Genomic DNA, 11,657 nt, shown 5'->3' with positions numbered 1-11,657 from the left:
AGCTCAGTTAGGGAAGCCATTGGGCAGCAAGGTGGGCGGTACACCAAAAGGATTCCAAGCCTGACCCTCTGGCCCAACACAAGGTGTAAACACTCCAGGCCAGTAACTGAATGAACATGGTGCTTGGTGAGTGAGATGGAACTCTTATAGACGACAGCAACCCCACCTCCCCGACCCTCAGATCTACCATGATGCTGGACCAGGTACCCCGGTGGGCAGAGCTGAGAGAGACCAACTCCTCCCTGCTCACCCACCCAGGTCTCGGTTATACATGCCAGATCGGCTGCCTCATCCACAATCAAATCGTGGACGAGGGAGGTTTTATTATATACCGATCTGGCATTTAATAACAGCAACTGGAGATCTGAGAGTTGGCTGATAGGACTACCAACGACCTTGCGGGTGTGGGAAGGACCGGAACAAGGCACAGCCACAACATGTCTGGACCGCGTTCCCCTTACCTGGCACGTCCTTCTCACAGCGCCATACCTTCCTTTGCCCGTCACTACGGCAATTGGGGCCCCCTCAAGTCTCCCCGCCTGATGGATAAAACTCTCTCTGAAGCACATAATACAACTAAAATATACAACAATTAAACGTATAAAAACAGCTATATATACAGCCATATATACAGCATATAAACAAACATACATTCATATAATCAGGCACCCATTCATCTCAAATTGCATCAACACACCAACAAAAAGTAAAAAAAAAAAAAAAAAAAAAGGAGCAGCACAGCAGCAGCAGCCTCTCCTTCCCTTGGGGCGATGCTTTCTTTCTCCTGCAGGGCTTGGGTCTCCCAGGCCACCTCAGCCAGCCGGCTTATGTATCCCTCCAAAGAGGGACAGGTGGTAAGAATCAGTCCTGGCTGGCTGGGTACCTGGGGCCTGGTCCTGCCAGGCAGAAGTCCCTCTGGGAAGGGTGGTGGAGGTGGTGGTCCCGCAGCAGCAGCAGCAGCACAGCAGCAGCAGCCTCTCCTTCCCTTGGGGCGATGCTTTCTTTCTCCTGCAGGGCCTGGGTCATTCCATAATGAGGAATTCTGTCCCAGGAATGTAACTGGGCTGCTGAGGGCAGCCAAGCCACTGACTGAGGCGGTGGAAAGACTTTTCTTTTATGCAAAGAAAAAAAAACCCTTGGCCCCTTGTATTTAAAGTTAAGACCATCTGTCTGAAATTTCCCTCAAACATTATGCTAGGGGCATTTTCTCAGCCCTGCCCCAAAGCTTATAAAAATTGCTTAGCTGAATACTTCAGTCCTACACCATTTCTGAAGTGGGTTCAATGCATTTTTTAAAAATGGCTTTTTCTGGCCACTGTTTTACTAATCTAAATGCACACGCTGGTAACATGGAAGAAGAAAATGATGAGAAAGAATGGAAGGAACTCAAACCTGTGGCAAATTGTGGGCATGTACAAATTCCCAAATTACTTGGAGAATTTCCCCCAAAATTAATTAGTACTGGAATGCAGAGCAGAGTGAACCAATGGAACATGTTTGCATCCATCCTTTTTTTAAACAACAACAACCCCACAAATCTTTCTGGCAACACTATGTGAATAAACAGTTGAAGTGCCATTGTTCCAGCAGCACCTTACCAGGGAGTGTGCTCCACTAAACTGTGAGAGTTATGAATCAATGCACTTTGGCTTGTGGTCGCACTGAACCCAGCAAGACTGACTTCTGAGTAAACATGTTTACAATCAAGTTGCAAGGGTGTGTTAGTTTCACCACCCTCGAGCTTCTCACATGGTTGTATTCCATGGGTATTGTTGAGCATTTGTATTTAAACTAGAGGGGTGAAGAGTGGTCACATCTCAGTTTGGAGGTCCTCTTTGCCTGTGATGGTCCTATTATATTATTGGCTTTTCATCTGTTTCCCTTTTCAGAAGGAGAAACAGAAAAGAGCAATCATACAGTAGGATCAGGAACTGTCCCCAACAGAACTACAGAACTCTCTCCTCTCATCAAGGGATTTTTTTTAAGAAGAGCTGTTTCTTTGCTTTCTGATCTCTTTTGTCTTAGGAGGGCTAATACTCTGTTTTGTAATACTCAGTTCTGCCACTAGGTGCCACTCTTTCCTCTTTGTCTTTTAATCCCTGGCCAGCAACATACACAGTCCACACAAAAAAAAATAACCAAACCAACCTTGTGTTCTCACACTGAAAGGATGCACATTTGTACCACAGATTCTGCTTCCAAACCCTGATAACCAACCACAGAAATATAACCTTGTACATCATGTGGACAAAGTCATACTGTTAAACAAGCTTTGTTTCTATCTACAAATGGTACAGAGACTGTCTCTGGAAGGATGAAATAGGAAGAAATAATGGCTAGGAGCAAGGAAGATGCTGCTGGGCTGGCTAATAACAAAACTGCCTTTTTTCCAGTAAGGATAGGAATGAGGTACAGTTTCCATGAGCACTTTTGTACTTTTTGATAGACACTTCCTATGATCTTATGAAGAAGGGCTTTCCACGTACTAGTTCTCAAGCATAAAGACAAAACCACAAGATGAGGTTGACAGCACAGAAACCAGGAAGCTCTGAGGTTAACAGTGTCAGGCATTTTTAGTTATGTGAGCAGAAGTAGTGGCTGGCTGTGATGGGGGTGTTAGAAATAAAACGTAGCTCAGATAAGAACCTAGGAAGCTGCCTGTACCAAGTCAAACCCCCTGTAATGTCTACACTGCCTGGCAGAATCTCTCCAGTCAGGAGTCTTTCCCAGCTCTACTTGGAGATGAGGGTATTGAACCAGGGACGGTGCCACACCATGGAGCTACAGTCCTTTCTCTAAAGCAGGAGTTCCCAAATGGTGTTCCATGGACCAACAACGGTCCATGAGTTTCATTCAGTTGGGCCTCAGCCTGCCTATGAAGAACACTTACAATCTGAATTCTGTGGAATTCTACAGAATTCAAATTGTAATACAATAAAATACCATATTAGAAATAAAAGCAGTACAAATGCAATTAAAAATTGCACAACATTTAGCACAGCGCATTACAAGTGCTGCAACCGGCAGGAAAATCATTATGCATCCTACCAAGTCTCAGCAATTTTCAAGTGGTCCATGGGGGGAAATGTTTGGGAACCACTGCTCGAAGAGATGGTTTCAATGCATACTGTTTGTGAAGAAGGAATGGAGGGATCAGACTATTTCTGGTTCAGGCCATTTTCATATATGTTCCCAAGTCTGTTCCATCCCATTTCCAACTATGATTTTTTTTATATATATATATATATATACATGGAAATTCACATCCCAATTCGTAATTTGCAGTAGCAGAGGGTGTGGTGGGGAGGTAGCGTTCACTCGACCTCCTGACAGCTGTGTCATTGCTGCTTACTGGGAGGGGGCAAGGTGGTAGAGAGGTCAGTGCATGCCAATGCACCAGTGGAGCCAATCAGGGTTCCTGTCTGCATTTTGCACAATGCTGACTGCTCCACCATCTCACCCCTTCCCTTCTGCATCTTGGTAAGCAGCAGTGACTCAGTGACTCAGTTGCTGCGTGGTCAGGGGTGTTGCCACCCCACCACACACTCTTCTACTGGTAATTTGAGAGATATTTTTGGAAGTATTTTTTGTTTGTTTGTTTTGAGACAAGAGCTGCATTGGAACATTAGGAAGTGCAAAATCTGGTAGACAACCATGTTCTGTTGTACTGCCCTGGGCTCCTTCTGGGAGGAAGGGCGGGATATGAATCTAATAATTAAACAATAAATAAAATCAATGTAATTTTATTTGTTTATTTATATACTGCTTTTGAAAAACCTCTAAACGGTTTTGAATCCCTGGTACTCTTCAGGTTGCTTCAACTGCATATTTGCTATTTCACTTATTTTGTTTTTGATAGCATGACGTTATTAGTCATACTTTGGCCAAACAAAAAGCCTCCTCCAAGTTGACTTACAATTTAAACACTTTAACTTATTTTTACATAATTATTATCATTAATTAGTTACATTTTTGCACTAAGGTGTCTCAGAGTGACTTACCCAATAACAATAACGATAACGATAATGATAACGATAATGATAATGATAATGATAATAGATTAAGAACAAGAGGGGGAACCTTTTAAAACAAAGAGAATTAATTAAATTTTAAAAATCCAAAAGTTGTCTGTCACAAAAGCATTTTAATGCTCCACCTAAAATTAAATGAAGTTGAAGCCAGTCTAACCTCCCTAGAGAAGATTTTTTGATAGTTGTGGAGTCACCACAGATAAGGCCTTGTCTCACATTTCTACCAACCAACTGTCTCTGAATTGGTCAGTTTTGGCTTCTCCTACTTTCTTATTTTTTCCATGCTTAATTTCAGTTCATCATATTTCTGCATCAGGTGGAATTTTTTTTAAAATTAGAAACCCTCACATTTTAGTGCACATTTTCCCTTATATATACATTTTTGTATGTAATTTCACCATATATGATGCATTTTTACTAATATATGTGTTTTTATTCACACTTTCCATAAACCTGCACATTCCTGGGCACTTTTCTGGTTAGAGAACTGCAACATAAAATTCAGAGAAGTGTGGATTTCAAAGGCTAGCTGCATTTCAGTGCTCTTTGAGAAGTGCAAATTGCGCAGGATCAGGAGAGGTGGCTGAGGTGTTAAACTGGTGATTGAAGGGGGTGATGGGCTGAATGTGGGCCAATGAATTGAGGCTGAATCCTGAAAAGACAGAGGTGTTATGTGTCCAGAGTTCTTGTGTCCGGGAGATGAGGAGACAACTTGTTAGCAATGGGTTTGCTCTCGCCTGGAAGGGGCAACTTCAGCACCTTGGATGGCTCCTTGAAAGTTTGGACTAAAAACCCAGAGTAGATTCCAGTGCATCATTGACATGGAGCCACCAGCTGCCTATGCTGACAAGAGTCTTCTGGATTTGCTGCAGTGAAGAGGTAGACTTGTTGAGAGAGGGTAGATGAAGGGTGCCTTGCCCCCAAACCCTCCAAAACATGGAGCAAACACTCTGAAAAGACTCTTCAGAGGGCTTCACGGGGCTTGGGACTCAGAGAAGGGCCCCTGACATTGATCTCAATATTTGAACTGCCTCATGTGGGGAAATCGATTGGTACAGAGTCCAATACTTGACTCTCTCTCTCTCTCTCTCTCTCTCTCTGTGTGTGTGTGTGTGTGTGTGTGTGTATGTGTGTGTGTGTGTGTGTAATCCTGATAGGCATCAGAGATGTGAAATGTTCTACAGAAGGCCACATCCACTTTTTGGATGTCTTTTCCTTCAGTAAGGTGGAAAACATGACAAAATGGAAGAAGTTAACAAGAAAATACCCCCCCATATCCAACTCTAAGAGGCAACATCTGCCGATGTTTTGTGTGACTTTTTAAAAAAATGTTCAACTCATATAAACACAAAAGATAAATTCAGGCATATATTTATTTACCCATTATGTTTTCAGAGTGATGTGGAATACATGTTGTGAATAAGTACACATTTTACTTTTGCTAAACACAAGTTTTATCAGTGCACACTTTATTTTATGTCGCTCCTTGTCTTTAATGAAAAAGCAAAATTGCCCCCAAAGAAAAATGAAGGTAGGCTCACTATTCTGTATCTTTTTGGGGAGGGAAATCACAGCCTATAATCTATTTTTTTTGTGTGTGTGTGCATAAAATAGTCCATCTGAGTGTTTGCAAAAAGCCTCTCAGTTCTGTCATATCAGATCTCTACTGAGTGCCATCCATTACCATGCCAGTCTCTTTCTTTCCGCTATCATTATTATTATTATTATGACTATGCTGTTTATCTTGCCCTTGTGTATGCAATGCCAATATAAATTTTATATGCGAGTATGAATATGCACCGCAGGATGGGATGGTCTATCTTTATTATGCAGATGTCAGCACGGGGAGAACAGAGAGTGACTTTCACGGGTTTGAAAAGCATTTCCCCAACTTCTTATAGTTAAAGCACACTTTCGTTCTGAATTAAAATGGGAGGCACATTGCACTCTTAGAGGCAAGTTTTTAGTTCTTAATGTATTAGAGGAAGAATGACTCCCTTGCAAGGCCAAAGTTGATGTGATGCAGAACATCAGTGATCAGTTTCTGCTTTCTTTCTTTCTTTCTTTCTTTCTTTTGAACTCGTACCCACCATGGCTGCTTTGAAGATCAGGAAAGTGACACAGGGATAGCGGAAGGGCTATAGCTAAGTGGCAGAGTACCTGCTTTGCATACAGAAGGTCCCAGGTTCAATCCCCGGCATCTCCAAGTAGGGATGAGAATATCCTCTGCCTGAAACCCAGCCAGAGAGCCACTGCCAGTCAGAGTACACAATTCTGAGCTACATGCAATGGTCTTTCTCAATACAAAGCAGATTCTAGTGTTCAGTTTTTCCTCCTGAGTTCCCTGATCTGAATTGCCCCATCTAGGCTGGCTCTAGGATCGATGCGGCCATTGACATAGTGCCCTTTTGTGGGTCCCCAGTCTTTGCCAGTGGGTCCCCATTACAGACTTGCCTGGTGGTAACAGCAGCAGGCAGCTGTAAGCTGCCGTTTTAAATTTCCCACAATGCCCCTCTTTCAGCATCAATCAAGGCATTGTGGGGAATTTAAAATGCTGGCTCACTGATCCAGCTATTTGGTAGCCAGGGCCCAGGCTAGGTGACAGTGCTGGGTGCTGGTATTTTATGATATGGCAGTACAGAAATACATTTATAAATAAACAAACTCCCTCGTGATAACTTCAAATGATGCCACTTGCAAGCATTTAATCCTTCTCCTCCTTAAGTTCATCCTCATCAGTGGCAGCTGGTGGAATCTCCTCAGACTAAAACCTGGAGTGAACTCCACTGCTCCACTGACATGGAGCCACCAGCCATGCTCATCAAGTTCATCTGTAAGGTGGAACTGGGTTCTTCCCTTTGTCTCCAGTAGGATATAAGATGTAAGGCTGGGGGAGAAATTGAATTCAGTTTGCATTTACACACAAATCTACCTAACTTGTACTTTTTGAAACACAAACTGAAACACAGCTATCTTTTGAAATTTGCACTTCTCTGAATTTTATGATGCAGTTCTCCAGCCAAGTAATGTGTACAAGAATGCATATACTAGGGTAAAGTGTGCATTAAAATGTATAGTTCTGTGAAAAAAACATACAACAAAGCATTATATTAGGGAACATGGCTTTGTGAAAATGAGCATATTAGGCAAAATTGCATACAAACGTGTCTGTTCAGAGAAATATGCACTAAAATAGTGATGAAATTTTGTGAGGATTTATTATAAAAACCCACACACTGATGTTGAAATACAGTAGGGCCCACTTTGCGGCGCTCCGCTTTGCAGAGTTCCACCGACACAGCGGCTGTCAATTGCAGAAAGGCCCCACTCCTATGGTGCTTGTTCCACTTTTACGATGTTTTTTGGGCATTGGGCGCCATTTTAGACAACGTTAGTCAATGCGTTCCACTTTATGGCAGATTTCGCTTTACAGCTGGGGTCCGGAACGGAACCTGCCGTATGAGCGGACACCTACTGTACTCAAGATTGGAAAAATGGGAAACTGACGGAAACCGAAATGGACAGATTCACCCATCCCTCATAAGAAGTGTGAATGCTAAAGCAGGAAAGAAGGATTAAGTGTGATTATTACAGCAGGGAATCTTCCAGGCCCTGGCATAAAATGATGATGTCCTCTCTATGCACCTCAAGATCTCTGGCATTTTTCAAGAGCCTTTTCAGGCTCTGTCTGCATCCCAGTTTGGGGTGTGGTCTGCAATAGATCTTCAGGGGGCAGATTCCCAAAATATTGTCAAGCAGCCCCATTTATTTATTTAAAAAGAGGCTTTGGCACCCCTAGCATGAGCAGATAGATTTAGCCCTCTTAACTTTTCTCAAACCCAAAGAAAACTTTTAATAACCAGGATATGAAAAATGCTAGTGCTTCAGTCAGCATGAGTGATACTCAGCAGAAAGGGGCTGAGTGGAATTTATTTTTAAAGGCTCTGTGATTGTTAATCATTGCCAAGTCAGACTTATTCCTATGCAGATAATATATCCCTCCTCCCCCGCCCTCCCAAAAATCCCTGTGTACAAATTCCGAGCCAGGGGAATATAAAATGAGAGGTGCCTGCTTTTAGAATCTGGATTCTCCTTAACATCTCTAATCAAAGCTATACATTTTCACTGGGGTGACTTGAAAAATGCAAACGAAACCTTTAACTCCAAGATCAATGGCAACCAAAGACGGGCTCAAGGGTTGGGAGACACAGTTCGTCTTGTCAGAACCCGCCTTATCGTGCAGGAAGGAGAATAAACAGAGTAATTATTCTCGCTTCGCTTTTTGGGGATTTGTTTGTTTGTTTTCTAATTGAATCATCTGTTACTTTCTAAAATTCAAATCACCATCAGATTAATAGTGGGAAGCTGCTGAAATATTGATTTGGTTATAGAAATGTCAGAGTTGGCAGGTAAGTTGTCTTGTTGCCCCCAGAGAGGCGTTGGCATTAGGAGAAATTATGAAAAGAAGCTTTAACAATTTAATAAGTTTATAACAATATGCTTCTGTGCTTTGCATGGCTAAGGAAACTGTGTTTTCATCTATACCTATGAATAACACCCACCCACCCCTGTGTTGTGGGAAAGGTGCCAGTTTGAATCAAAGTAGCAGAAGATCTATTGGATGCTATTTTATTTATTTATTTATTATTTGATTTATATCCCGCCCTTCCTCCCAGAAGGAGCCCAGGGCGGCAAACAGAAACGCCAAAAACCCTCCAAAACATCATAAAAAGACCTTAAAATACATTTAAAAAACAAAGTTAAAAATATTTCTTTAAAAAGCTGTTCTTGGAGGTCACTGATTCATAGGGTCGCCATAAGTCATAATTGACTTGAAGGCACATAACAACAACAACAAGCAGAAGATCTGGATTTCAATGGCTCATCTTATCGTGCCATCCTAGAGCCTTCACCAACCTGGTGCCCTCCAGTTGCATGGAACTACAGGTCCCATCAGCCCTAATCAGCACATTGGTGCTCCCTTCAGCCCCAGCATCATACAGGCATGTTGGCTGAGACAGATGGTATCTGTATTCCAAAAGATCTGGAGGACACCAGGTTGGTGAAGGCTGCCATATTTCACTTATAAAGTAGGAAAGGAGCCATAGCTCAATGGTAGAGCATCTGCTTTGCATGCAGAAGGTCCCAGGTGCAATCCCCAGTGGCATCTCCAGGTAGGGCTGGGAAAGACTCCCTGCCAGAAACCCTGGAGAGTTGCTGCCAATCAGTGCAGTCAATATGGAGCTGGATGGAGCAATGGTCTGATTCAGTACAAGGCAGCTTCCTATATTCTTACATTGCTATGTTCCACGGATGGGGAAACTGTAGCCCTCCAGATGTTGCTGGACTTCAGTTCCCATCAGCCCTGACCCCTGGCCATGCTGGATGGGGCTCATCCTGTTCTTCAACCAGAAAACAGGCTCCCAAAGCAGCTTACAAATAAAAATGATAAGAAAGCCTTTGGCTAAGACTTACCACCTAAAACACACAACAGAAAAGGGATAGGGAGGGAGGAAGAAAAAAAGCAAGCTCAGGCACAAGTTCTTAGTTATGAAATATGACCACGTGCAGGTATTATGCATATACCTGTGATAAATGTGGGTGCTTTTGCATGTGTGTCATTGTTGTATTGCTGCTGGATGTGGTTATAGAAGAAACTGCTGATGATCTTCACGAGAAACCACTCATTCTTAGAAAACGCGAGAAGCCTCTGTTTATGCATTCATTAGAGAACCGCAGGAGAACTGGGGGAGCTTCGAAAGATCATAAGTGATCGGAGATCAGAGGTCATTAGGAAGCGTCAAATACAGTTCATGGCATTTGACATTTGGAGCATTTTCTTTCAAAACAGCAGAAAAGGGCAAAGATGATTGATCAGTTGGTTTGGGGGCTCTCCCTGAAATCTTCTGGGGGAAAAAAAGTGCAGTCCTGTTAGAATAGATTTCTTCTGAGTCAAAATCCCAGACATATTTCTGTGGAAATGAAGTTCAATTTTGTAAACAGGGGAATTTGTGGTCAAAGGCCACAATTCAGACATGTTGTAAACATTTTAAGCTGCAATCCTATAACATTTACCTGGGAGTAATTCCCACTGAATGCAATGGGACTTATCTCCGAGCAGGGATGTGAGAAGGCATCTGTTTCCGTTCCACTCTGTACTTCTTGCGTGCAGCACTATTTCTGTTCTGCCACAGTTCGTTTTCTGCCAAAAAACTATGTTGTTTGTCTTGCTTTCTGCTATTGTGAAATTATGTAATTTACATAATTTGAGTAATTCCACCCCATTCTTTTCAATGCAAAAGAAACACAATGCTAATGAGGGAAAAATTAATAAATTAGGTAGCATTTGTAGACTGAAAGCAACAGCAGCAAATATAGACCACATGCTCTGCATTGATTTGCATTCTGGACATAGGATGGATAAGCAGATGCTGGTCAAGAAGTCACCCTCATGTAGGGTTGCCACGTTCAGGGCCTGAGACTGATCCTGTATCTTTAGGAGAAGAGAAAGTCAGCCAAGTGCAGGTGTTCTTGCAACCTTGCAATGGGAAAAACCACAAGGTGGAATTCTCCCTTCCCCCTGCACAACTTTTAAAGATACAGAAGACCTCTTGGTTGCCAGGCCCAGCCTCCAAGAGGTCTTCTGTATCTTTAAAAGTTGTGCAGGGGGAAGGGAGAATTCCACCTTGTGGTTTTTCTCATTACAGGGTTGCAAGAACACCTGCACTTGGCTGAATTTTCTCTTCTCTTAAAGATACAGAATCATTCTCAGGCCCTGAGCCTGGCAACCCTACCCTCATGGGGAATGCTACGCTGTGGGGAACAACAGCAGGAATGGAAGCGGAGGGGAAAAGGCTCATGGGTAGAACATGTGCCTTGTATGCCAAAGGCCCCAAGTTCAGTCTCTGCCATCTCCAGTTGAAAGGATCTAGGGTGACCACTTATCCATTCACCAAAAAAGAGGATGACAGATTTGTGCTAATTAACAAGTGCAGATGCAAAGTTAGAAATAATGGCTATAATTTAAATAGAAATACATCTCACCACCATAGTGGAGTAGACCGTGACCAGGTGACTTGTGTGCCTGTTCAGTGTTTTGTCCTGATGCTAACTGTTGGCAAGCCACTTCAAGGCCCCTGCTGTCCGTTCTTAGGGTTCTTCATCTTTTAACCAGACCAAAAGCCTCAGCATAGAATGCTGCCTTATTTCAGGTCAGACCATCAGACCATCTAGCTCAGCATGGTCCACACTGCCTGGCAGCTGCTCTCCAGAGTTTCAGACGGGACTTTCCCAGCCCTACTTGGATATGCTGGGGATTGAACCAAGGACCTCCTATGTGCAAAGCCGATGTTCTACCACTGAGCTGCAGTTCTTTCCCTTCTTACTGCACGTGAGAAGGATCTTGGAATTGTTGTTGATCACAAGCTGAATATAAGCCAACAGTGTGATGTCGCTGCAAAAAAGGCAAATGCTATCTAAGGCTGAATTAACAGAAGTATAGTTTCCAAAATGCTTGAAGTACTAGTTCCCCTTTATTCAGCACTGGTTAGGCTTATCTTGAGTACTGTGTCCAGTTCTGGACACTGCGCTTTAAGAAAGATGCACACTAATTGCAACGGGTTCAGA

Source organism: Rhineura floridana, chromosome 8, assembly GCF_030035675.1.
Source record: "Rhineura floridana isolate rRhiFlo1 chromosome 8, rRhiFlo1.hap2, whole genome shotgun sequence".
In the NCBI taxonomy this organism is placed as follows: Eukaryota; Metazoa; Chordata; class Lepidosauria; order Squamata; family Rhineuridae; genus Rhineura; species Rhineura floridana.
This window is presented reverse-complemented; position numbering follows the sequence as displayed.